This window comes from Protopterus annectens, chromosome 7.part0 (assembly GCF_019279795.1).
Source record: "Protopterus annectens isolate FY-2018-M chromosome 7.part0, PAN1.0, whole genome shotgun sequence".
Lineage (NCBI taxonomy): Eukaryota > Metazoa > Chordata > Ceratodontiformes > Protopteridae > Protopterus > Protopterus annectens.
The window spans coordinates 1,379,001,217-1,379,027,902 of record NC_056739.1 but is presented as its reverse complement, the minus strand read 5'-3'; the positions used below and the strand labels follow the sequence as shown (position 1 = coordinate 1,379,027,902).

General features: G+C 41.2%; 1 protein-coding gene across 1 annotated transcript in view; it reads right to left on the bottom strand.

The window, feature by feature from the left end:
* Window positions 1-25,966, bottom strand: part of SHQ1 (SHQ1, H/ACA ribonucleoprotein assembly factor) — a 2,222,560-nt gene extending 2,196,594 nt beyond the window's left edge. Inside the window, exon 1 of the mRNA XM_044076401.1 lies at window positions 25,896-25,966. The gene's annotated coding sequence lies outside the window, so the exon portion shown is untranslated. The remainder of the gene's footprint in view (window positions 1-25,895) is intronic.
* Window positions 25,967-26,686: the final 720 nt, after the last annotated feature.

The window sequence follows — 26,686 nt, the reverse complement described above, 5'->3', positions numbered from 1 at the left end:
GATGCACTGCTGCAACTGTAGGACCCTCATTAGTTAAAACTGATCATAAATCAGTCACCTTCGAGGTGGCACTAACACCATAACTCACAAAGGGTGAAATTAAGACTAAAAAACTTCACCACAGCAAACTATACCCTCCTAGGTGAAGGTATAAATGCATTCCAAGCCCCACACCAAGCTGGAAGTGGTAACTATGATGAAGCTTACACTAAAGCTCTATATAATCACCTGCATAAGTGTACAAACTTGGCTGTAAGAGAAAGAATCAAAGACAGAGCCCCAAGCAAAAACTAGCTGCCATGGTGGACATCCAGCATCAAAATCTTTACAATAAATGTACAAAGTTGCTGTCCAAGAAAACAAAGGCAAGACCCAACAATGGAAAATCACCCTCCTCAGCCTCAATAGGCAAATAAGACAACTTGTCAAAACCTCCAAGGGCTCCTTTGAGAGAAACTTAGCAAGTACAGTCAAGGATAACCAGAAGGCCTTTTACAGCTACATATGTAAAATAAAGGGTAGGTCCCAAGCATGGGCAGAACTAGTGGCCAACGGTATCACACACACTGACCCCACAGAGATAGCAAACCTGCTAATGGATAGGTCTGGTGAAAATTTCACTCTCTTATCTCCCCTCCTAACTTACAACAAACTTTCCCCACTCTCTCCCCCACCCTACATATCTGAAGAGCAGGCCCTCAAAGCCTTGTCCCAAGGCAAAAAAACACAGCCTGTATGGAACCAGATGACATCCCAGGCTGCCTTCTAAATAGGCTAAAACATGAACTAGCATCATAGCAAAGAACCCTTTTAAATCACAGCCTAATCACACGCTTTGTTCCTGCGGAATGGAGAACAGCAAAAGTTATTCCCCTCCACAAGGGTGGCCCAGCAACAGACCTGAGTATTTACAGACCCATAAGCCTGACTAGCTTCATCTGTAAGGCCATGGAACATACCATTATGGACCTCCTAAATACATAGGTGACTGCCAAACCCTGAATCCTACCCAATTCAGCTTTGTGAAGGGCAGATCCTGCCTGTTAAATCTGGTGGAGTTCTTTGAAAATGTGATTAAGGCCAGTGATGAGGGCAAATCTGTGCACACAGCATACCTCGACCTGGCAAAGACTTTCGACGCAATCCCACATTATGGCATTAAACGATAAACTTAAACCGAATGTAAACCTCTTTGTTGTAAGATGGGTTACCAACTGGCTCACAAACTGGAAACACACGCTGGACACACTATCAAAGTTTGTGACTCCACATCAACCAGCAGACCTGTCACCAGTGGGGTGCCACAAGGGTCAGTGCTGGGCCCCCTGTTTGGTATATACTTCTCAGAAGTTCAGGTCAAAACTAAGGGACTGTGGCTGAACAAGTTTGCAGACGACTGCAAAGTAGGTGGAATCAATGAATCCCCAAATGATGTCAGTATACTCCTGGCGGTCTCACACACCGACTGATGCATTAGTCACAGTCTCAAACTGAATGCAGATATATGCATCATTCCCTTTGGCAAAAACAATGCCCCCTCACACTATCAAATCAACAATACCTTAAGTACCCATGAAGTGGTAAGGGACCTGGGATCACAAGTGGACTGCGACCTTAACTTTGACCACCATGTGTCTACTGTAGTAAAGAAAGTTTTCTACACAGTTTAGAAGAGAAAGAGGTATGGTGGCAGATTTATTTATTTATTTTTTATTATTTTACATTTTTATTTTACATTTGTTGACCGGGCTAGTCTAACTGGATATATGTCCATTTTCAGAAGAGGCCCGGGGAGAAAAGCTCCACATAAAACAAACACATTAAAACTTCAGTTTCAAAACATTAACCTTCAATTAACGATACTAGTCATACAAAACGTGCTACAAGGTAAATAAGCATATGTGATATAAGAAAGTAGAACAAAATAAGACACCACTTTTTAGTTATTCATTTTTTTCTCCAATCGCTGTGGGAAGGAAGTATTCAGAAGAATGAGAGAGATTCCAGAACAAAGTGGAGCAGCAGGAGAGACTAGTTCAAAGAGAACAGAGTTGGGAGAAAATTAGTTGAGGGGTAGTAACTCAGAGCAACAGGGGAGAAGTTCATTATGTCTATCTTGGGTAAAATAAGTCCAACATAAAGTGAAAACTGAGTAGAAGGTGTAATAAAAAGGAAAAAATAAGTGATAACAGGATGAGAAAATCTTAGTCTGGGTTAGTACAGGGACATAGCCAGTGGCTAGTAAGATATAAAAAGAAGTTATGTTCTTACCATAATGCTCCATGTGAGTTGTTCATCTCGCCTTTGTTTTTTACATGTGGGTTCGGAGCCAATCGGCTCCGAGTCGGCCACTTTCCAAGCACAAGATCTTTGAGTTAGCTCGAGGCACAGTCCCTATCCCATGATGCTCTCCTACCAACCCCAGATCTAGTTTGCTGAACCAGCAAGAAAAAAAAACACACACTAAGCAACCAAGTAAACAATGTACATAGTACATAACTATTTACAATAGCTAAACAATAATCTGGTTGGAAAGAAGGACACTAGTAAGACCAACCAGACCACCAGTCATACCTGTTCTTCCATAACCTGGAGGGGGAAGGTGGGAGGGAGTGCAAGTACAAAGGCGAGATGAACAACTCACATGCAACGTTATGGTAAGAACATAACTTCTTTATGTGAAGTTGTTCAATCTCGCTGTTTGTTCTTTACACGTGGGTAGCGTCCCAAGCACCCTAATCCTGGGGGGTTCCCTGTCCCTGGAGGCCCTGTCCACTTTGTAATGAGTGATAAATGTAGGAGATTTGGACTAAGTAGCAGCTGCACAAATGGTGTCCAAAGGTAGACTGGCTGCGTGGGCTAAAGATGTAGAAACAGCCCTGGTAGAATGAGCTTTCACCTCACGTTCTAAAGGTTGTTTAGCTGAAGAATATACAAATTTTATACAATCAGCAATCCATTTAGACAATGTAACTTTGGATACCAACAAACCTTTCCTATTGTCTACATAGAAAACGAATAGTTGATCAGATTTCCCAAATTCTTTTGTTCTGTCTAAGTAAAACCTCAACTGTCCATGAACATCAAGCTTATGTAACATGTACTCCATTCTATTAGCATGATGTCTGAAAAAAGTATGAAGGTCAATAGACTGGTTCAAATTTGCCTCTGAGCAGACCTTAGGAAGAAAGGTTGGATTTGTTCTTAAAGACACTCCATCAGGGTGAAAGACTAGATATGGGGGCCTGATGGTAAGCGCTTGTAGTTCAGAAACTCTACAAGCCGAAGTAATAGCCACTAGGAAAACTGTCTTCCAAGAAAGGAACTTCAAAGAACAAGATGATGCAGGCTCAAAAGGTGGAAGAAAGATGAGATAGCACCAAATTCAGATTCCAGGGAGTAACAGGATGTCTGATAGTGGCCTAAGGTGACGAGTCCCTTTCAAAAAGGCTTTACATAATCTGTGGGACAATGTTTGAGCCACTGCATCCCACATGGAAGTTAGATACGACAGCTAATTGAACCCTTATCGTAGAAGCTGCAGCACCATCGTGAAAGAGCGAAGTCAAGAATTCCAGAATACTATGAATAGGGGCAACATAGAGATCAATACCATGCTGAGAAGTCCAATGAACAAATCGCCTCCATTTTCTATTATAAAGTTTCCTGGTGGAGAATTTGAGATGGGAAACAAATATGTTGAACCGCTAGAGACAAATCATGTGACCTGGCTAGGTTGGGAAGTGGAGCAGCCAAGCTGTCAGTTTGAGGGAGACGAGAGGGATGAAGAATTCCTGACGAATGAGTCAAAAGGTCTGGCACTGGTTCCAGAACCAAAGGTTCTTCCACTTGGTATTGCTGTAGGAAGAGGAACCATATCTGCAGAGGCCAAAATGGGGCTATTAAAATAACAGTCCTTTCCAGGCTTTTGGCTTTCTGTAAGAATCTGGGAATCAGAGGGATTGGAGGGAAGGCATATAGGAGACCAGAGGGCCAATCGTGTACAAGTGAGTCCCTTGGGCTGTACCCCGGTGGGGGGGTACAGGACAAAATAGCTTCTGCATTTGGCATTCATCGGGGATGTAAAAAGGTCGCAGCAAGGCTGGCCTCATCTGCAGAATATCCTTTCCACCACTCGTTCTTTGAGAGACCACTCATGAGGCAACAGAATGGCTCTGCTCAGTTTGTCCGCTATCACGTTGGATGACCCGGGTACATGCATTGCTATCAGAAAGCGCCCGGTGGATACAGCCCACTGCCAAAGTCTCAGGGCCTCTCGGCAAAAGGGGTAAGACTTGGTTCCCCCTTGCTTGTTGATGTACCAGACTACTGACATGTCTGTCTGTATTGCAATCATCTTTCGAGGTAGAAAGTCGTGAAAGTGTTGCAACGCTAGAAACATCGCTCTCAACTCTAGGACAATGATGTACAAATGAGATTCCATGTCTGACCAAGTGCCTTGGACAGTTCTTCCCTGAAACAGCCCCCCCCCACCCTATCAGGGAAACATCCGTGGTCACTGTGGCTGTGGGAGGGGGAAGTACAAATGGGCGACCTACAGTAACTTGGTGGCTGTTCAACCACCAAAGAAGGTCCTTTTTGCAAGCATTTGTCAGAAGAATCTTGTGTGACATTGGAAGCTGTTAAGACCACTGTGTGAATAGTAGCCATTGGAGTATCCTCATGTGCATTCGGCCCAGAGGAACCGCTATGAGCGTAGCTACCATGGTGCCTAACAGCTTCAGAACCTGGAATGCCGGAACACTCCTTTCCATTAACAAATGGGACACTTCACAAAGATATTACTCTTTGAGGCAATCTGACCAGGGAGGTGGTGGTGTGTAGATCTGCTCCTATAAAGGAAATATGCTGCAACGGCAATAAAGCAGATTTTTCGAAATTTAAGGTTATGCCCAACCTGGAACACAGGTTGATAGTGTAATCTCTGGCGCAAATTAGTTGATGCTTGGTGGTGGTGGTGAGGAGCCAGTCGTCGAGATATGGAAACACCTGGAATCCTAAACGTCTCAGGTGAGCCGTGACCACTGACATAACTTTGGTGAACACTCTGGGGGCTGTGGTGAGACCAAAGGGCAGAGCTCAGAATTGATAGTGACTGGCCCCCAGCTGGAAATGCAAGTGATCTCTGGATGGCCTGGCCATTTTGATGTGGTAGTACGCATCCTTGAGATCTGCAGAGCACATCCAATCGCCCGTTTCAAGAAACGGAAGTATCGATTGAAGAGTGACCATCCGGAACTTTTCCTTTGACAAATGTATTTAGTTTGCTGAAGTCTAATATGGGCCTCCAGTCCCCTGTTTTTTTTGGAACTAAAAAGAAACTAGAGTAAGTTCCAGATCCTATCTGGTCCGCCGGGGCTGGCTGGATGACTTTTCTAGCAGCCTTTGAATTTCTATGGTTGCTAGATTCCGCAGACGGGGTGGAACGTCTAAGATTTTTGTACGAATGGAAGGGGATTCTGAAAAGGGAATGACGTAACCTCTGGTAATTATGCTTTTTACCCAAGAATCTGATGCAATTCAAAGCCAGGCGTCTGGGTATAAAGCTAAGCAACCCACGACTGCCTCCAGAGCAGGACGGTCGGGCCTCCTCTCAGGAGCGCTGATAGGGCTTGCCAAAGAACTGCTCCCTGTCACCCTGGTTCTGCGGACCCCCTCTGCCGCCTGGGCGGTGTCTACAATTATACCCACCTCCTCTGCCCCTGAAGGGGGGTTCACTACCTGTGTTCTGGAAAGCTCCTTGGGACTTTCGGAACCACATTTTTCCACCTTTCTGTCCTTTGGGGTATGCTCTAGTGGGGGTGGAAAAATGGACTCCTACGGCAGAGAGAGTCTTTCCTTCCCGCTCACACCTAGTGAGCGTCTCCTTGACTTTAGGCCCAAACAAGCAAGAGCCATCAAATGGGATATTAACAAAGGAAGACTTGAAGACTTCCGCAAAGGAGCATAAGAGCATCCAGGATAGTCTTCGCAGAGCTATCGCTGAACCTGCTGCCCGGCTCGATCCATCGGCTGCATAAGAAATAAGCCGCATGGACGAGTTCACAACAGAATTAAGGGTGTTAAGCTGTGCCGTTACTTTCTCCGAAACAGCATCATCTGTTTTGCCCTGTAGAGCATCTCCAAGCTCTGAGGAGATCTCATTGAAGACGGGTAAAGTGGGTCAAATAGTTGAGTGATCTCATTGCAAATGTCACAGAACTAAAGATGCGTTTCCCGTATCTGTCCATAGTTCTAGAGTCTTTATTAGGAGAATGAACAGAAGAGGTTTCTGACATCTCTTTCTTGGTGGCCACCGCCACCACCATGGCATCAACGGGGACTCCCTTCGTAAGAAAAGACCTGTCTTGAGGGGAGGTGATAAATCTGTTGGGCCTCCGAGGGACTGGTTCCATGGAATCAGGAGACTCCCATGCCCTTCGAGCGACCAAGTCCATTAATTTGTCAAAGGGCGGAGTAACCCAAGAGGTGGAAGGTTGAGACCCCAAAGGCCTTCAGGAACACCGACTCACCCTCAGTAGGGGTTTGGGAATGCCAGTCACCCCTCTGCCTTAATATTTCCAGGATGTCTGCAAATGAGACATCCTCAGAGGAGGACCATGGGGACACTTCCGATTACTCTAAGTCTGTGTCTGATGTTAAGGATTTCTGAGGGAAATCTAAATGCCTCCTCTTGCACATTCTTTTTCTGGGGACTTCATCAGTGGGGGCGTCTGGTGAAGTCTCAATCAAGCAGGAGTCAACCAATGGTGTTACCTGAGGCTCTGGGTCTCGACGCTTGGTGGGGACCTGTGGTGTAGGGACAGAACGCGGCCTTTTTGGGGAGGAAGAGGAAAGATCCGAAGAGGTAAGGGTCTTAGCAGACATGACCCTCCTCATGGCATCGAAGGCACCTGTTTCCCGACCCAAGGAGTTCACCGGTTCCAAAGAAGATGGCAACCTCCCAGGGGCAGAGACAAAGGGCTCCGAACCAGAGGACGGAAGCGAGCTCATCTGTGCCGAAGCCCCGACAGGGAGAGTAGGAACCGAAGCGTCGGTTCGACTCTCTCCCCCGGAACCAGTGAGAGAGTGTCTGCTCAGAGACTCTTCGATCGGAACCGAAGTCAAGGTCGACGGGGCTGAGGGCATAGGACAGGCCTCGGCTCAGAGGGTCCCACCACTATCAGATCCTCTCTTTCCAGCTCCGAAGGCTCAACTGGCCTCGGAGGAGGAGCAGAAATCTTGGTGGGGGGGTTGTAGGCTTCGAAGCCAACTGGGTCGAAGCTGAAAGCAATTTGGCCAGGGGCGGGTTCACCAAAAGTCTTTGCACCATGTGGTCCACATCGATGTCGGAAAGGGTACCGGAAAAACTGGTCGAAGGAGCCGAAGAAGCCACCGACTTAAGGATCGGGGACTTTAAAACTTCCAACACCGGCTCCAACACAATGATTTGGCTCAGAGGTAAGATTTCAGTGCACGGCTCCGAAGGCTGCGGAGCCAGTGACAGTCTCTTCCCAGAGGTGCTTGGAACAGAAGACTTGTGGTCAGATGCCATCTTGGAAGACTTCGACCCTTTCGAGGACTTGCAGGCCTGGTCAGTCTTGTCTAATGTTTCTTAAAAATCTGGCTTCAACAGCCCTCTATCGACCAATTTCCTTCGCCTCTAATAAAACCCTGCCACTGAAGGAATGGCAGATAGAGCAATCTTCTTGTAAATGTAGTGGACCCAAGCAGTACACACAAGAAACGTGGTTATCGGTGATGGGCATCTTCTGTCCACAGTCACACCTTTTAAATCCAGATTTTTGTTTCTCAGACATTATAAACATAAAATACACACAAATATAAGATGCCCGATATCAAAAAAGTCGAAACCACAGAACTCCTTAGAAAGTTCAGATCCCTGAACTGCAATGACTACGAGAATAATGAGACTCCTTCGAGGTGACAAAAACGTTCAAACACAATAATTCTATGAAAAATAAGGGGATAGGGAATTAAATTTGACAGAGCCCTGTCAAGTAAATGCAACTCAAGAAAGGCTAAAGGCCTAGGAACATCCGCTCCGAATTAAAAAAGACAAAAATATAATTTCCAGTTAACTCACTGAACAACAATTACAAGAAATATGAGAAGTCTCACAAATATCAAATCCCTGATAGTCTAATAAGTAATTCTTTTAAGACAAAAAAAGAAGGTTACTGGCCCGAGCTTCCTCCAAAGATCATGCAATCCATTGCAGCGGCAAACTAGATCTGGGGTTGGTAGAGGAGATAATCATGGGATAGGGACTGTGCCTTGAGCTAACAAATCTTGAGCATGGAAAGCGGCCAACTCGGAGCCGATCCATGTAAAGAACAAACTGCGAGATTGAACAACTTCACATTTTAAGTTTCTTTTTGAAAAGTGTAGTAGAGGAGTAAGTTCAGAAGGAAGTAGGTTCCAGCTTTTACCCACTGCATTAGAGAAGAGAGAATCACCTGCTTTATTGTAGGGTTTATGTATAAATACCAGTAGTTTGTTGGCTGAGCGTAGATTTGTAAGATTGTTATATGGGCTGATAAGATTTGTGAGAATTGGTGTTTTACCTGGATAATAAAGGGTTTTATGGGTAATAATTAGTTGTTGAAATAAAATCTGATTGTGCAGTTTAAGCCAGCCCAGTTGATTCAGATTTTGGCAGTGCTGGGTTCTAAAAGGGGAGCCAGTAGCAAATCTGGCTATACTATTGTAGGAGACTGCAAGCTTGTTGAGGTTAGTTTTAGATAGATTAGTGTATATAGGAGAGGCATAAAAGAGAGTAGAGATAAGGTAGGTGTGGGCAATAGTAGTTCTGGCTGTGGGAGTAAGGAAGGGTTTAATTTTGTAGAGGGTGCCTAGTTTATGGTCAACTGATTTTATTGTGGAGTTGATATGAGTATCATAGTTAAGGCTGTGGTCAATAGTAACTCCTAAGAGTTTGGTAGAAGCGTCAGGAGATATGACTGTCGTTTCTGGATTTGATAGAGAAGTGAAATGGTATAGATTGTTGTGTAGGAGTAAATATTAGTAGTCTAGTCTTTTTTGGGTTGAGGGGGGAGACCACGTTGTAAAAACCATTCTACACGCTCAAAGACATTTTGGGTAAGGGACTGCAGTTCAGAAGGCCCTGTAGCTGAGGATATTGATGTGGAGTCATCAGCGTATTGTATAGTTACAGCATGAAGGATACTAACAGACAGATCGTTTATAAAGATGGAGAATAGAAGAGGGCCTAAAATAGATCCTTGGGGTACACCAAGGGTGACAGGAAGAGGGGGCAGATGCAGTTTTCCCAAAGAACAGCTTGTTGCCGGTTATCTAAGTAGGACTTGAACCAATGTAGTGCTTGAGTATCAAGTGAGAGGGGCTTGAGAAGATTCAAGAGTAGTTGATGGTTAACCATGTTGAATGCTTTTGAAAGATCAATAAAGATAGAGGACAGGGTGTAGTTAGTTTTTGTTAATGTGGTCAGAAAATGCCAGGAGGGCAGTAGTGGTGCTATGGAAGGGTCAAAAGCCATGGTGAGAGCTGGCTAATACGCCATTTAGGAGAAGGTGGTCTAGTAATGGACTGTGGATGCATTTTTCCATGATTTTAGCTATGGGCGAGAGTAGGGCAATAGGACAAAAGTTGGAAAGTTCGGTTGAGTTGCCACCCTTGTGTAGGGGGATAATGTGTGAGACTTTCCAGATACATGGGATGGTACCTTCTTTAATGGTTCTGTTTATTAGGATAGAGATAGGATAAGCAATAACTCTGGCTGCTATTTAAAGATACTTAGCAGGTAAGAAGTTAGCTGAAGGGGTAGAAGGTTTGAGTTTCTGAAGGAGGGTACAGATGAGGGATGGGTTGGAGTTGGAAAGTGGGTGGAGAGGTATAGGAGGATGGGGGTGAAGTAGAGAATACAGGAGGTAGTGAGTTAGCAAGTGACTGGATAGCTTCAGTAAAGTTATTAAAAGGAGTCAGCAATATGTTTGGGAGTGTCTTGGGTAGTTGCGGATGGGGTAGGTGTCTTAGAACAGCCTGGATGAAGGAGTCTATTGATTCCTGACCAAAATTTGAGGATTTTGTTGGTTGGCTTGTTGAAGTTGAAAGAAGTTTTTTTTGTCCAATAGTATAGAAGTTTTAGTAGAGTTTCTGAGCTGTTTAAATTTTAAGCGCTCAGATGGGTCTTTGGAAGAGCACCATTTGGCCCAAAGTTTGTTTCTTAGCAACATTTTTGTTTAGTTTCCTTTGTAAGCCATGGTGCAGTTCTGGTGCTATTCCTAAGGGTACAAGAAAGGGCATGGTAGTCTAGGATTTCAAGGAACTTAGAATTGAAGTATACCACTGCTTCCTCTAGTTGGAGGTGTTTTAAGGGTGACCAGTTGCAAACTTTCAGTTCATTTTGGAAGTGTTCAGGATTAAAATGTTTATTGGAATGAGTAGTTCTGAAGGTTATAGGGCTTGGTGTGTAGGTCTTTAGTGATCACTCACTAACCTATTTAATTCGACAAATGTCATCAGGGAGGATGCCTGCCATGTAGGTTGGGGACAGAGTATTTACATAAGGATCCAATCTAGGGTGGATTCTTTGTTGGTGGGTTTATGGATTCTAGTAGGTAAGGTGATAGTTTGAGAGAAGCCATGTAGGTTTATGTGGTTAGTAGGGTTATCAGAACTGCAGGTATTCCAGTCGATATTAAAGTCGCCTAGCACAATGGTTTCTTGAGGAAAGAAAGTGGACAGCCAGCTTAGGATATTTTCAAGGGAGTTTATGTTATTACCTGGAGGAATATATGAGCATAAAATGTAGATGGACTTGCAACTGATTAGTTGTAGCTTAGCAAAAAGAGTTTCAGAATTGGTACCAGATGGAGGGTATGTATCAAGTAGTGCAAGTTGGATATCTGTCAGTTGGTTATCTGAATGCTAATTGTCCACGAGGATTAAATGACATGGTGTCTGTTTCTAGTTTGCTTAAACTAAAAGCTTATTATAGATAGAATTTAATTCTTTATCACTAGAAACATGGTGTAATGTATAAATTCAAATGGCAGATGGATGTAATGCAACTTTAATAGTGCTGTGAATGTCTCTAAGGAACATGTATTTTTAAACCTGTAGGTTCCTGAATTTTTAAATAAATCATGTGGGGGTGTTTACTTGATGTCATTGGCTGCTGGTAGTTATGACACTGGTATAAATGTTTGGGCAGGTTTGTAAAATGGTGTCTGAAGTTGTGATTTTAAACCTGACGAAAGCGCTTACCAATAAACAGTATTTTACTGGATTTTTGCACCTGTGGTTCTCACCCTTTGCTGCTGATTTTTTGCTCTTCTGGTTGGCGAAATTTTGCTTTTCTACACAATACACTTGATTAGTAAAAGGCATCCCCTCGAGAGCAAAAGAATTACAACCCCCCTATACTCGACACTTATCTGGCTCATAATTGACTGCAACACTGCGTTTGGCATGTACCATACTAAGTACCTGCAGCAATTAGACAGACCTCAGAGGTTTCTAACAAAGATGATCAAAGGGCTCCAGCATGTGCTTTATGCAGTCTGACTAAAGTCCCTGTCACTATACTCCGTATCATATAGACTTCTTGGGAGATACTTATGCCTGGCCTATAGAGCAATCCAAGACCCAAACCTAATGAACTTGGCTGCATATCCGTAAATCAAACTGGACTAGGGATACCCATTTCAGGGACCTAAATATAGCCTGCGACTTAAATGGGACATGTTGGGGGGACAGATTTATCTCTGTGACTGTTGCATCTTTGAAACAGGCTACCAAATAAATTCATGTGAAACAGAGCACCTCTAGGGCACTGTTCAAGAAGAACCTGGACGAGTGGATGGGGCACCGTAAATTCTTACCAGGGATAGAGCCCACAACCCTCCTGGACATGAACAATCACTAAATGCAATCTTGGGCATCGACAAGCATGTCTATGGTATTACATTGGGATGAAACGGCTAGACTTAAAATTACCTCCTGGTTGATAGCTTAGTACTCTTATGATCATTTGGAATGGGGTACAGTCTTGGCAATTTTAGCTGCAATAATAGTCGTATACAATTTATAATACTAGTTTAATATAAAACTGGTCTATAAATTCAGCTAACTACTGATCTTTATTTTAAGAATACCTTAGATTATCACAGTTTTCTAACTTACAATTACTTCCCCTTTGTTGAATGCCAAATTCATTAAGCTTACAAAACACTAAATAAACCCATCCCTGAACTGCAAGGATATCATGAATGGCAACCCATAGGGGGCATTACCCCTCCCATCTTTCTTAAATGCCATAAATCACCTCCTCAACTGTTAACAGAAGTTACATACTTATCTTGATGCTGTAAATACGCTGGCAATTTCTTCTCCATATGCTACTTTATTCCTTCAAGTTTACACATAATTCTAAGCACCCAAGGACCCCACTCCAGATCTCAGAGAGCCTATACCAGATTTCTGATATCCCACAAAACTGGTATAACCAGGAATAAGTTACCTTAACACAGGACACAAAAAAAAAAAGCACCATCAGACCCATGGAGCTGGATGGAGGGGTGGATCTGGTGACAGACAGGAAACTGACAATGCAGACGTAGCATTACTGTATATACATAACCTTTCTATATGATGTTAGGGAGTTTCACTTCCATCACCACTAGGGCAGGCTACTAAGCTAGACTTCTTGGGTGGTTCACGAGAGAGAATGCCCCAAATAATAGTAACACCAAAGGAACACATAGGAACACATATCTTGAAATTATATCTGGCTTGTAATACCCTGTAAATGTCATCCACAGAGGTGTTTTTTCTGGCTTCTGAGGTGGTCACTACTACAGTAAAATGTGTAAGTGTTATAAGGGTTTGCTATGCTTCCAATAACTATACAATGCATTACAAAAGCTAAAACAAAAGGGTTCCTTTTGACTTTCTAGAACCAGATTCCTCAAAAGAAAAAGAAAAGTTATAAGTCTTTGCTTAGGATTTTGCTCTATCCAAATGAAAACCAAGCCGTCTATGAACATCCACACAAAGTAGATATTTGATATAATTATGGAAAACACTGAAAGATTGATGGACTGATTAATGTTACATTATTTGATCACCTTAGGCATGAAGGAGGAGTAGCCCTCATGGACACTTGACTTTATAGATGAAGATGGTTGGGAAACAAGGTTTGGATTCAGAAATCATTCAGTCTGAGGTGATTACCACAAGGCATACAGTGTTCCATGAGACTTATTTCAGGACTGCAGAGAAAGCATGTTTGCAAGGTACTGTCAGTGGTTCGCAAGGTGGCTCACATCTTTGGACATAGCAGATCAGAGGACTACAAATTCTATTCCCACAACAGGTGACTGGATTCATTTTCAAATTACTAACACTAAGGTGCAGCATGGGGGGGGATGCAGCACTCCCAAGTGGCCCATTGTTCTTCACAGATATTAAACTGAGGTCCCATCTGCTTGTGTTGGTGGTAGTTCATGTTGACTCTAAAAAATCCCATGACACCTATCGTAAACGGTAGGGGCTTTACTTATTCACACATCATAAATGAAAACTGACAGATCATTCAACAAAAAGCATTCTTTTCATATACAAATGTAGAATTCACAATTTACACTCTCCACGCTTTACTCCATAGACATTTTTAATCTTGGGTATTACATTTTTCTCTACTCCAAATCTGTATATAAATGTTCCTTTTTGTTGTTGTGTCTTTCAGCTTTTTCCCCGGTTAGGGGTCGCCACAGCGGAACTCCGGTCCGCTAATGATTGGCAGTAGATTTTTACGTGCTGAGTTGCCAGCCCTGACGCACAACCTTCAACGAAGGTACGCCCATTCAAGCAAGTCTCCACACAGAAGATGCTCTGACAATCGAACAGGACAACATCTTACTGTGAGGCGACAATGCTATCGCAGCACCACCACCGCAGTAGTCAATATATAAATGTTCCTAACATCTCAAATTCCAAACCGCCATAAATTTACAAATAATTTGTCGATGTAATCTTAATCTTCTCTTTTTTGATTATTCCATACATAATCATATTCACACTTTATCTTGAAAATACATCAAGATAAAGTAATTTCTCGAGCATCAACCTCCATAGAAAGTCACATTTCTAAGATATTTAAATCTCTTTTTTCATCACTTCTTGAATCATTTTATCCCTTCCACATGCTTTAATATAGTAATATTTCTCCATTATAGTTTCATACTATCTTTTTCTTGTTCATACATTCATCCCACGTTTATCTTTTCATAATTTATTTATATTTTATTTATTTTACATTTGTTAACTGGGAAAGTCCGACTGGACACAGGTCCTTTTTCAGCAGAGGTCCGGGAGAAAAGCTCCTCATTTACTTAATTAGAGCTGTACATAGTAAATATCAAAGCAGTACATGATGAAAAATCCAAGTAAACTATGAATACAAATGAATAATCCAGAAAATTCAACTAACAAATACAAACGAATAAACCAGTGACACAATAGCAGGTGGTACAAATAGTATATGCGCAGACAGTGCTTTGAATAAACCAGTGATACAATAGCAGATGGTACAAATATATGAGCAGACAGTGCTTTACAGTGAGAGTGAACACTAGTTACATGTACAGATAGTAGTATATATTTAACTAGCATGTCTTAAATAACATAGATAATAATTAGTTGTTGGTTTTAATGAGAGTATAGTAGAAGATCGGTCACTGGAGACATAGTTGTGATTAGATATAATACAGTAGCCAGTTCCAGTTTCAAGTCCTAGGGAAGACATACAAGAGTGGATTATAGCTACTGAGGAAGGGAGTATTGAATATCAAGTAGGGTTGCAGAGACAGAGCCAAGATGAAAGGTGGATTTTGAGAAGTTTTTTAAATTGTGGGATGGAGCAGATGGTAGTGAGAGGTTGGGAGTTTATTCCATAATTTGGGAATATAGTGCGAGAATAGTGATTCACCGGCTGCGTTGTTTGCTTTGGAGACCTGTAGGAGGGATTTGTTGGAAGAGCGGAGATCTCTAGAGGAGTTAAGTTTGTAGGAGGTTATGAAGAGCAAGAGTTTTATCTGGGTGATGGAAGATTCTGTGAGCGAAGGTAAGTTGACTTAATTGCAATAGATGTGGAAGTTCCAGCCTGTTTAGTTGTGTGAGTGATGTGCAGTGATGAGATCTATATGAGGCACCTGTTGCAAATCTAGCTATCTTATTGTAGCAAGATTCAAGTTTGGCAATGTCTGTTTTACAGAGGTTGGTTAGTACTGGGGAAGCATATAAGCGAGTAGAAAGGAGATGAGTTTGGGCAGTAGTGGATATATTAATTCAATATATTGCCCTTCTTGCAACTATGATCTCCAATACATCTATCTGAAATCAATTATTTTTTAAATCCAAAATAAATGCAATCATGCTAAAAACAAAATAGGGTTAATTTTATCCTTCCCCACCTTGGTCTTTAAAGCATAGTACACTTTTTATTGGATTCTAATCTTTAACCCCCATATCTGATGCAAGGAATGTACACATGACATATAACAATCTGATAAAGATAGAATACAAGGGACTTGTTGATTCACAAATAGAAAACACCATTGTCATAGGCCCAGCAGATCAGGGCGGTCCTGTAGTAGTAATGGATTACCAACATTATGTTACCAGTATAAGAAGAAAGTTGGAGGATGAAGGTTATAAACTGATTACACATACGCAAGTGGACAGTACAATAAATAGAGTAAATAATGTACCAGAAGATGGTTTATTATCGAGAGCTATTGCGTACACCCTATACAAGTACTTTAAAATAGAGGAACCTCTTACTCAATTCTTACAGGGTATACCCAAAATACACAAGCACCCTACTAACCCCCTCTATTAAGACCGATAGTTTCGGGGAGAAATTGGTGTACAGTCTCAGTCTCTATTTTTTAGACAAAATGTTTAAAACCTTTATTAGAAAGTAGTTCTGTAATCTTACATGACTTGGAAAAAAAAAAAAAAAAAACAGTGAACATTCGGAACAGCAAATTTATTTCTAGGGAAAAAATTTGCTGTTCCAAAACACATACACACAGCACAAGCACACCAAACAATCCATACACATACACCTAAACTCTTAACACCTAACCCTACACTAAACTATACAAACACCACTAACTATCCACTTACCTTAACCCAAACCCTAACCCTAAGGTCCGTCACTATCACACAGTCACCATACCATAATCCGCCCTAACCCACACGTCCACACAATCGCACACTTACCTGAACCTGACCCATAACTTTCCACCAGAGAGCTGAAAATACCAAAGCAACAGAAACGGACAACAGAATTCTTTCCCCAAGAAAAAATTTGGTCTCCTTTTACTTCAATATTTTCAGCTTTCGCTGAAAATGGGTCAATATTGGAACACCCAACATTTCAAATGTTTGGTGTTCTAATATAGACCATTGGAAAACAATATATTTATGTTTGAAAAGGACATCCATTTCCAAGTAGACAGCGTAGATATGAGCACATCTTGTGCAAATAGCTAAGCCAACCTGGTGATGGCCACTTGGGAGCAAGGGGCCATAATGGAGGGACCATACACGGAACAAGTATGCTTCTACTGACGGTTTGTAGATGACCTGTTTTTAATACAGCGAGGCACAGAAGAAGAGTTGAAGACTTTCAACTTTTACATTAATGGTGTCACATCCTTTCTGAATTTTACCATGGAATACTCGTATGAGAAGCTATCCTATTTGGACATGTGTCCAAGCTTCGAACAGTGGATGTTAGCACCAAAGTGCATAGGAATACATGTCACAAAAACAACTTACTACACAGAAGTAGCATGCATCCCCAACATGTATTCAATAATATAGTAAGGGGACAAGCTATGAGAACTTCCAGGTTACATAAAAAACGAGGAGTTTTTTGTGACAGAAATAGAATTGGAGAATACATTTTTTAAGCAGAGGATATAGTACACACAACGTTAGGCATATTATTCAAGAGGTCAAGGAAAAAAGAACAGAGATGGTACATCCCTACTTCTCTGATGTAACTGAGGGGATGGAAGTTCGAATGCGGAGTAATAATGAGGGCAATATTTATTTTACATTTGTTAACTGGGGGTGTCTGAGCAGAAAAGGCCCTTTTTCAGCACAGGCCCGGGGAGAAAAGTTCCACAAAGAAAAATTACAGACAATTATTTAGACATGATCAGTATACACACAAATTACAAGAAACATGTTTTTACAGTAGTATGCAGCACACAGTTACAGTGGAGAGAACGCACAAAAATATTTTAAAAATAAAGGTAATTAATAGATTTGTGGTGTACAGCTGAAATTTGGAACATAGGCAAAATACATACATAGTACATACATTGTAGATTAGCCAGTGTTTGTGAGTAAGACTGAAACAAGTGCACTAGAGTTAGTATGTATATGTTATCCGCTTTCACTGGCCTGGGGAGCAATCATGGCACTGCCAACTTTGCTTGAGATGTTGCCTGATGAGGTCTTTAAAGGAGGCTTTGGATGATGTGTTTTAAATGCTAGTAGGGACAGAGTTCCATTTTTTAGCCATTGAACTACTATATAGTGCATCTCCAAAGCTACTGTAGCTGTTGGTGACTTCTAGTAGTAGTTTGCTTGATGATCTCCAAGAGGCCTTTTGGCCGATTGATGTTGTACTAGGTTTTTGAGGGCAGGACACTTATTGGGGAGGTAATAGATAAAATGACAGAGGCTGAGCTGATTGTAGATTAGGAGGCTGGGCAGTTCAAGCCAGTGGAGCTGTCTCAAAGCAGTACAGTGATGAGTTCTACATGAGCAATTTGCAGCAAAGCAAGTAGTAGGTAAGTAGGTAGTGAGATTACCTTTCTATTTCTCAAGTAATGCCAGGACAACCACTAATATACACAAGAAGTTTTGGCCTATTCTAGCAGCTGTTGAAAGGATACAAGGAATAGCTGGCAATAAACCAAGTTTCACATATAAAATATGAAATCCCTGAAAAGAAGGCTATATTACTCAATGGGCAGGAATAATCAGCACAAAACTGAGACTGGAATGGGTACTAGTCCTTGTAATAGGTGCAACGTTTGTGAATATATAAATCAAACAGAACAGTTCTATCATCCAGACTTTGATAAAACATTCACATTTAATGTTGTATCCACTTGTAAACTACAAATGTGGTCTATTTAGCCCACTGCATAAGCTGTTTATGTGGGCAAAACTGATGAGATAGGATTAGAGAACACATAAAATCAATACTAGAACCACCACTAAAGCCTTAGCTAAACATGTCATTCACAAAGGGGACAGACACAAATTTCACTCCCTAGTTATCGAAAAAAACTAGACTGGATGGGAGACGTGGAGATTTTAAAAATAGGACAGAAACTAATGAAACCCACTGGATCATTAAACTACGAGCTGACAGTGGCAGTGGTTTGAAAGAAAGTCCCCATCAAACCCATAATGAAGGCTAGACCTCTGCTTAGATAACATAGTTATAATAGGATGTTAAAGATTTATGTATATTGGTGGGTAACAGGGCAACATTTTTTATACATACTAATTTTATAGACTGTTTGTATGCAATTTATATACTGTACAGACACATACACTAAATAGGTAATGATGTTATGGCTACATATTTTATTATATACCCTTGAATGGAACTAGTTTTAGTGTATGTATTTAGCACTAGCTGTTTCTGCAGTAGCAATGACAATGTTTATTTAAATATGCAAGAAGCAATCAGGAAGGTAGTGCATTTGAATGTTAAGCACTGTATTTAAGGAATGAATCTTTTTGACTGATAGTACCGTCTGAAGAAAGTCTGAGTAACTGTGAAACCGCTTACATTTGGATTCCATTAAAGACTCTTTATTTTTATAACTGCTGGCCATCGTTTTATCCTGCTCCATTTTATGCTTTTCCTGTTGGTCATCTTGTGGAGCAGGCTATTTATCTGGTGTAGCTTTGTGCTGTGGATTAACTTTCTTCTTAATATAATTTGAGAATCTTCAACAATAAATTTGTTCCCTGGAGAACAGCACGAATTAACAGGAGGCTCGATTACAAATCTTTCAGTAAGGATACACAATTCAAAAGATATGTCATATGAAAGAAAGTCCTTTTGTCTTCTGTCCAAAAGCCTAGCTGTGCAATAATATAGTCCCACAAAAATACCTATCCAGGTCTCGCATTTTAACTTGGATTATATCAACCAGTTTAGGTTTTTCATTTATTTTGCACATTGTCACCTTTTGCAGTGGCTGCTGCATAAGCTCTTTTTTTCAATATTATCCTCACAGTTTTGTTAAATGCACTGTTTTTCAGATTCACCACTACTTCCATGCTGCTGCTGCTTCTCAGTTACATGCACACCATGTGCAACCAACAACTTTTTGCTGCTCTCTATGATTTGCATTTTCAACTATATAGTCATTAGCAATGTCTGACCCCTCCACAGCAATAGAATCTTCCGGTTCATATTCATTAAATACTTTTACAGATATTTCATCCTCCAGACCATTTGAATTTTGGAAATGTGGAACTCCATCTACCAGAATAATCTGTAACATTATAATTTTCTCCACTTTCCACACAACTAAAGCTTCTTCCTTCAAAAATTCACTCACCACACTTCTCATGTCTCACTTCACCTATTTCTACGCCACAACATTCCCATCCAGTGACAGCCCTCCAACAATTGTCTTCTGGAAAACAGTAGGGTAAGTTCCCAGATGCACTGGTCAAATTTCCCCTATTATGTAAATACTACCTTGTGCCTCCCCTGAAAAGAGGCCACAAATCTAATGGCACTAACCTGGTCAATGAAAAAGAAATTAAATAAAAAAAAACAAACAAATAAAAGTATATGTTTCTCAAGGACAAAGTAAAGTACTTAATGGTAAGCTGGCAATCTGACTGAGACAGCAGAAGAAAGCTGCCTTTCAGAAATGTCTTACAAACCTTCAGGAATTAAGGAGACACAGTTCAGTACCTTGGTAGGAATCAGAAACACCTGCTAGATGGACTCTGATGGAATAAAAGCTAAGACTTGAATCAAAAACTTGTGGCAAATACTCAAGATATTAGGATCAAAAGCAATAAAGGTGTCTAATCCACTGGCAGTAGACCAAAAGAAGAAACTTATCCACTTTCTATAACTCTTTCTCATTTCAGGTCCCTTGACAGAGGTAAAATCTGGGCCAGCCTCTCTTGATATACAGGGTCCTTAAGCATCACTAATAGTGGAGAAACTAGGCATTTATTCTTAGGGAATCAAGATCTGGGTGAAGCTTTCCAGCTGGATAAATAAGCATATTCTTAGAAGGCTTCAGCCACAGGCCTGTCCAAGAATGAAGCCAAAGCAAAGAAGAAACGACACTTGCAGCCAAAAGAGGACTTTAACAATTAGTTTGACATTGCAAATCTTTGCCTTCACTAGGAACTTGGAAATCAGGAACAATGAGGAAAAGCATAAGAGAGGCCAGTGGCTACTTCACGACAAGTGCGTCTCTGGGTTTACCCCCCCCCCCCAAAAATGGAGTGAAAGAAAATCCATTGCATTTGTAGCTTGTCATGAATACAAACAGGTCACAGCAAGACTTCCCCTGGTGATGGAATATGGTTTGTACTACTGACTGACAGAGTCCACTTGTGAAAAACTGGAAGTCAGTGGCTAAACCAATTCACTAGGGAGTTGGCAAGCTGTAGAATGTGTAAGTCACTGACAAGATGATTCAAAACATAGGCCCATTCCCATGTTCTTGTGGCTTCCTGACACAAAGCATGGGAAGGAGTTCTCCCTCTCATTTATGTAACAGACCATGGCCATGTTGCTAGTAATCACACTGAGCATCCAACTTGTCCCAATTTATGTAACAGACCATGGCCATGTTGCTAGTAATCACACTGAGCATCCAACTTGTCCCAAGAAGAATCCTCGGGGGATACATGGTGTGAGTCACAATGAACAATGTCTGTGTCATTAGATCCAGTCCTCCGATGCAAACAGCAGGTGGAACAGCATTCTGAATCAGCTGCATTATGGCTGATCAGGTAGAAGAAATCTTGTCTGGTTTAAACAAGGTCTTACAAGACAGTGTGCCCAGAGTGCATCCTATTAAAAGTGATCATTTACAGGAACATCAACTCAGAGTTTGCAGTTATCAGGAGAGTTTGGTAGCCCTTTCTCTGTACTTATGTCTCAGACTCCTTCATGGAGATCTGAGTCTAGCCTTTCAAGCCATGAAAGATCCAACTCTATCTGAACTCCTATTCCTTCACATGGAACTTCAACTACTCAGTTAAAGGAACTAAACATTCATCAGCCGATAAGACATATTGGCATGAGAGATTCACATTCTAACGTATCCCTCACATCTAGGACACATTTCTACTGCATGTCAAGCAGAATAACACATTTGCCACCTTCAAGGTAAACCTAAATTGGATGGGCCTCATTCTCCCCCAGTCTACCTTGTCTTGCCCTCCTTAATGCTACAGGGAACTTTTAAATTTTCTTCTGTTAGCATTGTAATGGTCTGCAGATTGTCTAGTACTAACCTATGCACCCATTTTAGTCTGTTGGGAAAGCCAGGCTTTTTTTTTTTTTTTTGAGCAGTCGTTGTGCCTCTAGTCTGGCTTAAACTTATCGGTTCATAGATAGACAAAAAGACAGATACTAGACATGCACTCCAGGAGACCACTAAGGAGCCTAGCTCAAATTCCCAAACACCCCAAAGCACTGTCTGGTTATGTGACTCTCAAAGTCATATAGTAGGTAAAAGGCGGAGGGAGCTAAACCCTATACAACAAGAATTAGCTTGCCAACAGATTATATCCTTAGCCCTCTCTGCTAACTGCCAGTGTTTAGTCGGCTAATTTTCACCATCTTCGATGTAGTTGGGAATCCAGAAGAAAAGACTTAACCATGGAGGAAGATATGAAAGAAATGTGATAGTCCCTATTGTCCTTTACCCGTCAGGTGGGACGACCAGACAACTTGTCTAGTGGAAGGACAGATATCCGCAAATGGCTCCAGATGGGATCAGCAGGAGAAGGCCTCAAGGGTCAGACTACTGCCTTCTTTAAGGAGGATGGTATCCTACTCATTTTGAAAAAAAAAAAAAATACTCCTCTTCTGGGTGGAGACCACTAATGGGTTTTGTGACTAAATGAGGCAGTCCTGGGCATCCAGGGGATTCTAACTGGCCTTCTCAGTTAAGGACATACCACACTGGGGTTCTTACAAGCATTATCCATGTAAAGTTGGATCATCTCATCAAGAGAATCTCCCAAAGCGATAACATGGATGACTGGAAGGCCTCTGCAAGAATGCTCTCAGACTTGCAGGAGCTGTCCTTGGTTCATCTGGACTTTGACAAGACCCCCAGTTTTTTGGTCACCAGGTAGAAGAATGCAAGATTCAGCCTCCTGGTTCAACTCCAAAGAGGGAAATTCCCTAAGTGAGTCCAAGCGCTTCCTCCTGCACTTGGCCTCACCCCCCTTTGGAACTCTGAGGTGATGTATTCAATTTGGAGGAACCGAGATCCACATATTAATCACAACCACAACCAACAAATACCCCTTCCCCCCAACAACTCTGTCTGGTCAAAGGTGGGAGTGGATAATTTGAATAGCAAAACAGGAAGGCCCCTGGGCCAATGCCAGAGTCAACGGGAGGTTTATACAGGGAAGAAGACAGCAAAGGAGAGAAAAAAAAAGCAATGGCCCCAAACCCAATTATAAAAGTCCTGGAATTTTTGGGGGGGAAAGTATTTGTAAGTTTTTACTTGTGTAATGCCTTCTGAAAAAAAATATAGAAACAATTTAATTCTACAAGGGTTACTTTTCCATTTTGACAAACATCGAATTCTAGGCTACCATACTGATTGCAAGTATGGATTATCCTGCATTATACCATGACCCCCCCAAAACGTGCACGCTGATTGGCCAGCGTGCCCGTTGTAAATCGAGATATACTAATGGAAACAGGTCCGGTTGCCCGGACTTTTTCCATTAGCCATATAATGTTAACAAAAATGTGTTACTTTAGCATTTAACCTGCATGTAAAGCTTTCAGTCTTCCATGGGGATTACAACTTGTCACTTTATGAAGGACAATCCCTCAGTTCTCCACCTCTTACTTCTACAATCAAGAACATTATATTGCTATTAACTCAAGAAGTTGACAAAGTAAGATGTGGATTAAATAGATTTTATGAATTAAAACAAGTTTATAACTCTATAATTAGGTGTAGTATATTAATCTCCTTTTCTCCCCCAAATCACTACTATTAGGAAGGGCAGGGCAAGATTCTGAGACATCAGGAACAGTTGAGAGATATGCAGTGCCTATTTGGGATGCCAGACATTTCGGAAGGGCAGTAAACATGAAAAATTATACTATGCCTGGATTATTTAAGAAAATTTGTAACAGTTTTTCTTAAATAATGTCTGAAAAAAAATATAGAAACAATTTAATTTTACAAGGGTTACTTTTCCATTTTGACAAACATCGAATTCTAGGCTACCATACTGATTGCAAGTATGGATTATCCTGCAAAATTTCATGTTGCCATAAAATGTCCCACTTTGGGTATTTGACAAGGTGGCAACCCTCTCCATGTCCAAAATCAAGAACACCACCTGCCACAGTGAGAAATAAATGGGCAAACTGTGGAATAATTACTAAGAACTGCAAATAAGAAGCTCAGAATACAGTGAAGAGCTATTTTTTTCCTTAACTCAGGACTCTCAACTATCGAGATTTTTGCTTCAAAATTTTGATCTGTTCCTCACAAAATTTGTGGTTTTCTAGCAAATCACCAGGATAATCTGAGGAATGAAACAACTAAACCACTTAGCTCTTAAAGCATTCAAAACCAAAATCATGGTCTTTACCCCTTCTAAGAATACCAAGATAGAGACAAACACCTTCTCTATAGTTAGCAAAAACAAAACTCCCCTCAAAATAGTCTCCCAAACTAAGCTTCTAGGCATCCTCATTGATGGAACACTTAAAATTTGACCTTCACCTCCAAACCAACATTAAGAAAACCCATCAAAAACTAGGAATGCTTTACCGGCACAATTGCTACCTCACATCTTCAACTAAGCTTACACTCTCTACCACCTACCTCCTCCCCTCCCTCATGTACGAAGCTCCTTTCCTTACCAACCTGTAAGCAACCCTCAAAGCTAAATTAGCATCCTGTTACAATTAAAATTGCCAAATTTGCTACCAGCTCAAAATCTTTCCCACTACTGTGACTCCTTACATTATATGAACTGGCTTCAGCTCCCTAGCTATCCTTCATTCAACTCAACACTGCTCACAAGCTCATTTTCAACACTTCTCAATGCCCCTCCCTCACCTCCATCTTCACAATGCATCTTCCTCACAAAGCCCTCAGATCTAATAACCCAAACCTCCTTGCAGTACACAAACCATCACGTACCTCAGGTCAACTTCTTTCTCTGTGGACCTCCACTGAAAAAGGGCTCATCTTGGCCCAATGGACTTTCCGGATAACAAACTGCAAATAAAATGGCATACATCTATATTTCAGACTTCCTAGCCTTTACAAAATGCATTTTTAAACAAATCCTAATATTCTAACATATTTTAAGTTTATAAGAGCAACTTTTAAAATCTGTCCCTATTGTGGGCCTTTCTCCCCCATTATGTTAGTCTTTGTCCAGATTTCTTGGGCTAAGAGGTTGAAAGGTGTGCCTTAACTGCAAGCAAAAAAAAATATATATATATTTTGATAAATTAAAGTTCTTAGCAATGGAATTATGACAACCCATTTCAAGGTAGGGTAAACACCTGTCCCACTTTGGGAGGGACAGTCCCTCTTTGGGCAATTGTGTCCTGCAAAAAAATTGAAAAAAATGGCAGAAACACCTAAATGTTATAAAAAACAGAATAAGCTATTCAAATGCTACAGGAATAAACATTTATTCTAGCAAAAAAGTGAAGTTATGTTTTTCTACTGGCCATGGGGTATGTTTTCCTCTACAAAATCTGACAATTATACAAAAATTGTCCCACGTTGGGCATTTGAAAGGTGGCAACCCTATTTCAAGGTAGAACAAGAAATTTTTAAGACTCAATGTGAAACGCTTACCATAAACCCACCTAACAGTTATACCTGCATGCAATAAATCCAGTAGTTTTGTATTGTTAGCTTTACTACTAACTTGTCTAGCGCCAAACCTTCTCCCAGTCATTACACACGAGCCATATACAATTCTACATTACATTAATCACCAGCAAAAGTGTCCGCCGCGAACTAATCTCCTGAAATAAACTTTACTTGAATGTTGTTGGTTAGACAACCGTACAAAACCAAAAGGCAAGTGCTGGGACTCAAGTCACGATCAACCTATAAATGAATTTCCGAGCAAAACAAACCAAAAAAAACGCACTATTTCCCGCCAAAAATTATCATAGGTTAACAATAAAAAAACTACATAGCGCGAGACAAAAATCGATTTACGCTGAAAATACAAACTAGTGACGTGTTATGCTTCGCAACAAACTGCCTAGTTTCGCACACTTCTTTTAATAAGAATGAGATGTGATGGATGGCACGGTTAAGGAAACTGGTGGCACTTTACGTTCACAATGTTAGCGACTGCACTATGGGGCATTGTGAACCTTCCAGACGTCTTTAAGTGGAAGAAATACTGAATTCCGAACAAACAACTAGGCCATACTGCCGTTAAGCAGTACACTAAAAACTTGCAGTCTTAAAGGGCAAGCAGATAACGCATTTACGGCACTCGTGAAACGTTAACATTCTTTAGAAGCTGCTGTACAGCAAAAACAAGAGAAACCCTACCAGACTCCAAATATGTGAAAAGCACGTTTCTAATAATCCAAACGTATTGACTGTGCAATACCACGCGTGCGTCACCCCATGCTTGTACCGTAAATATCGTAATGCATGCATACTTTAGAAACAGTGAAATGTCCATTTGACGTTCCGCAGTTAACTATATTTTCACAAATGCAAAGTCACACCTGTGCTGTTTCTTGATTTTCTCTGACTGTCCTAAAAGCGTTGATAGTTTGCCAAACGATAATGGGTTACCACCTGTCCCACTTTGCGAGGGACAGTCCCTCTAGGTAAGAGCAGCACATATTATTTCGCCCTGTTAGGGCTGAAGAGCAAAAAAAAAAGTCTTTATTCTAGTAGGACTAAAACTAGACTTTTTTTTTTGCTCCCCTCATAGGTTGAAGAGCAAAAAAAAAAAATAGATCCATGTTTGGGGATTTTTGATTGGTCCATATACTGGTGTATGAGCCAATCAAAACTTCGCACAGCGGACCCTCTTCTGTTCAATGTGGAACATAAAGCGGTTCCGCATCGAACAGAGCTCCGCTTTTTGATTGTCCGGTATACGAGCCAATCAAAAACTCACACAGCGAACCCTCTTCTGTTCAATGCGGAACATAAAGCGGTTCCGCATCGAACAGAGCTCCGCTTTTTGATTGTCCGGTATACGAGCCAATCAAAAACTCGCACAGCGAACCCTCTTCTGTTCAATGCAGAACATCAAGCAGTTCAGCATTGAACAGAGCTCTGTTTTTTGATTGGCTCGTATACCAGTATATGAGCCAATCAAAAAA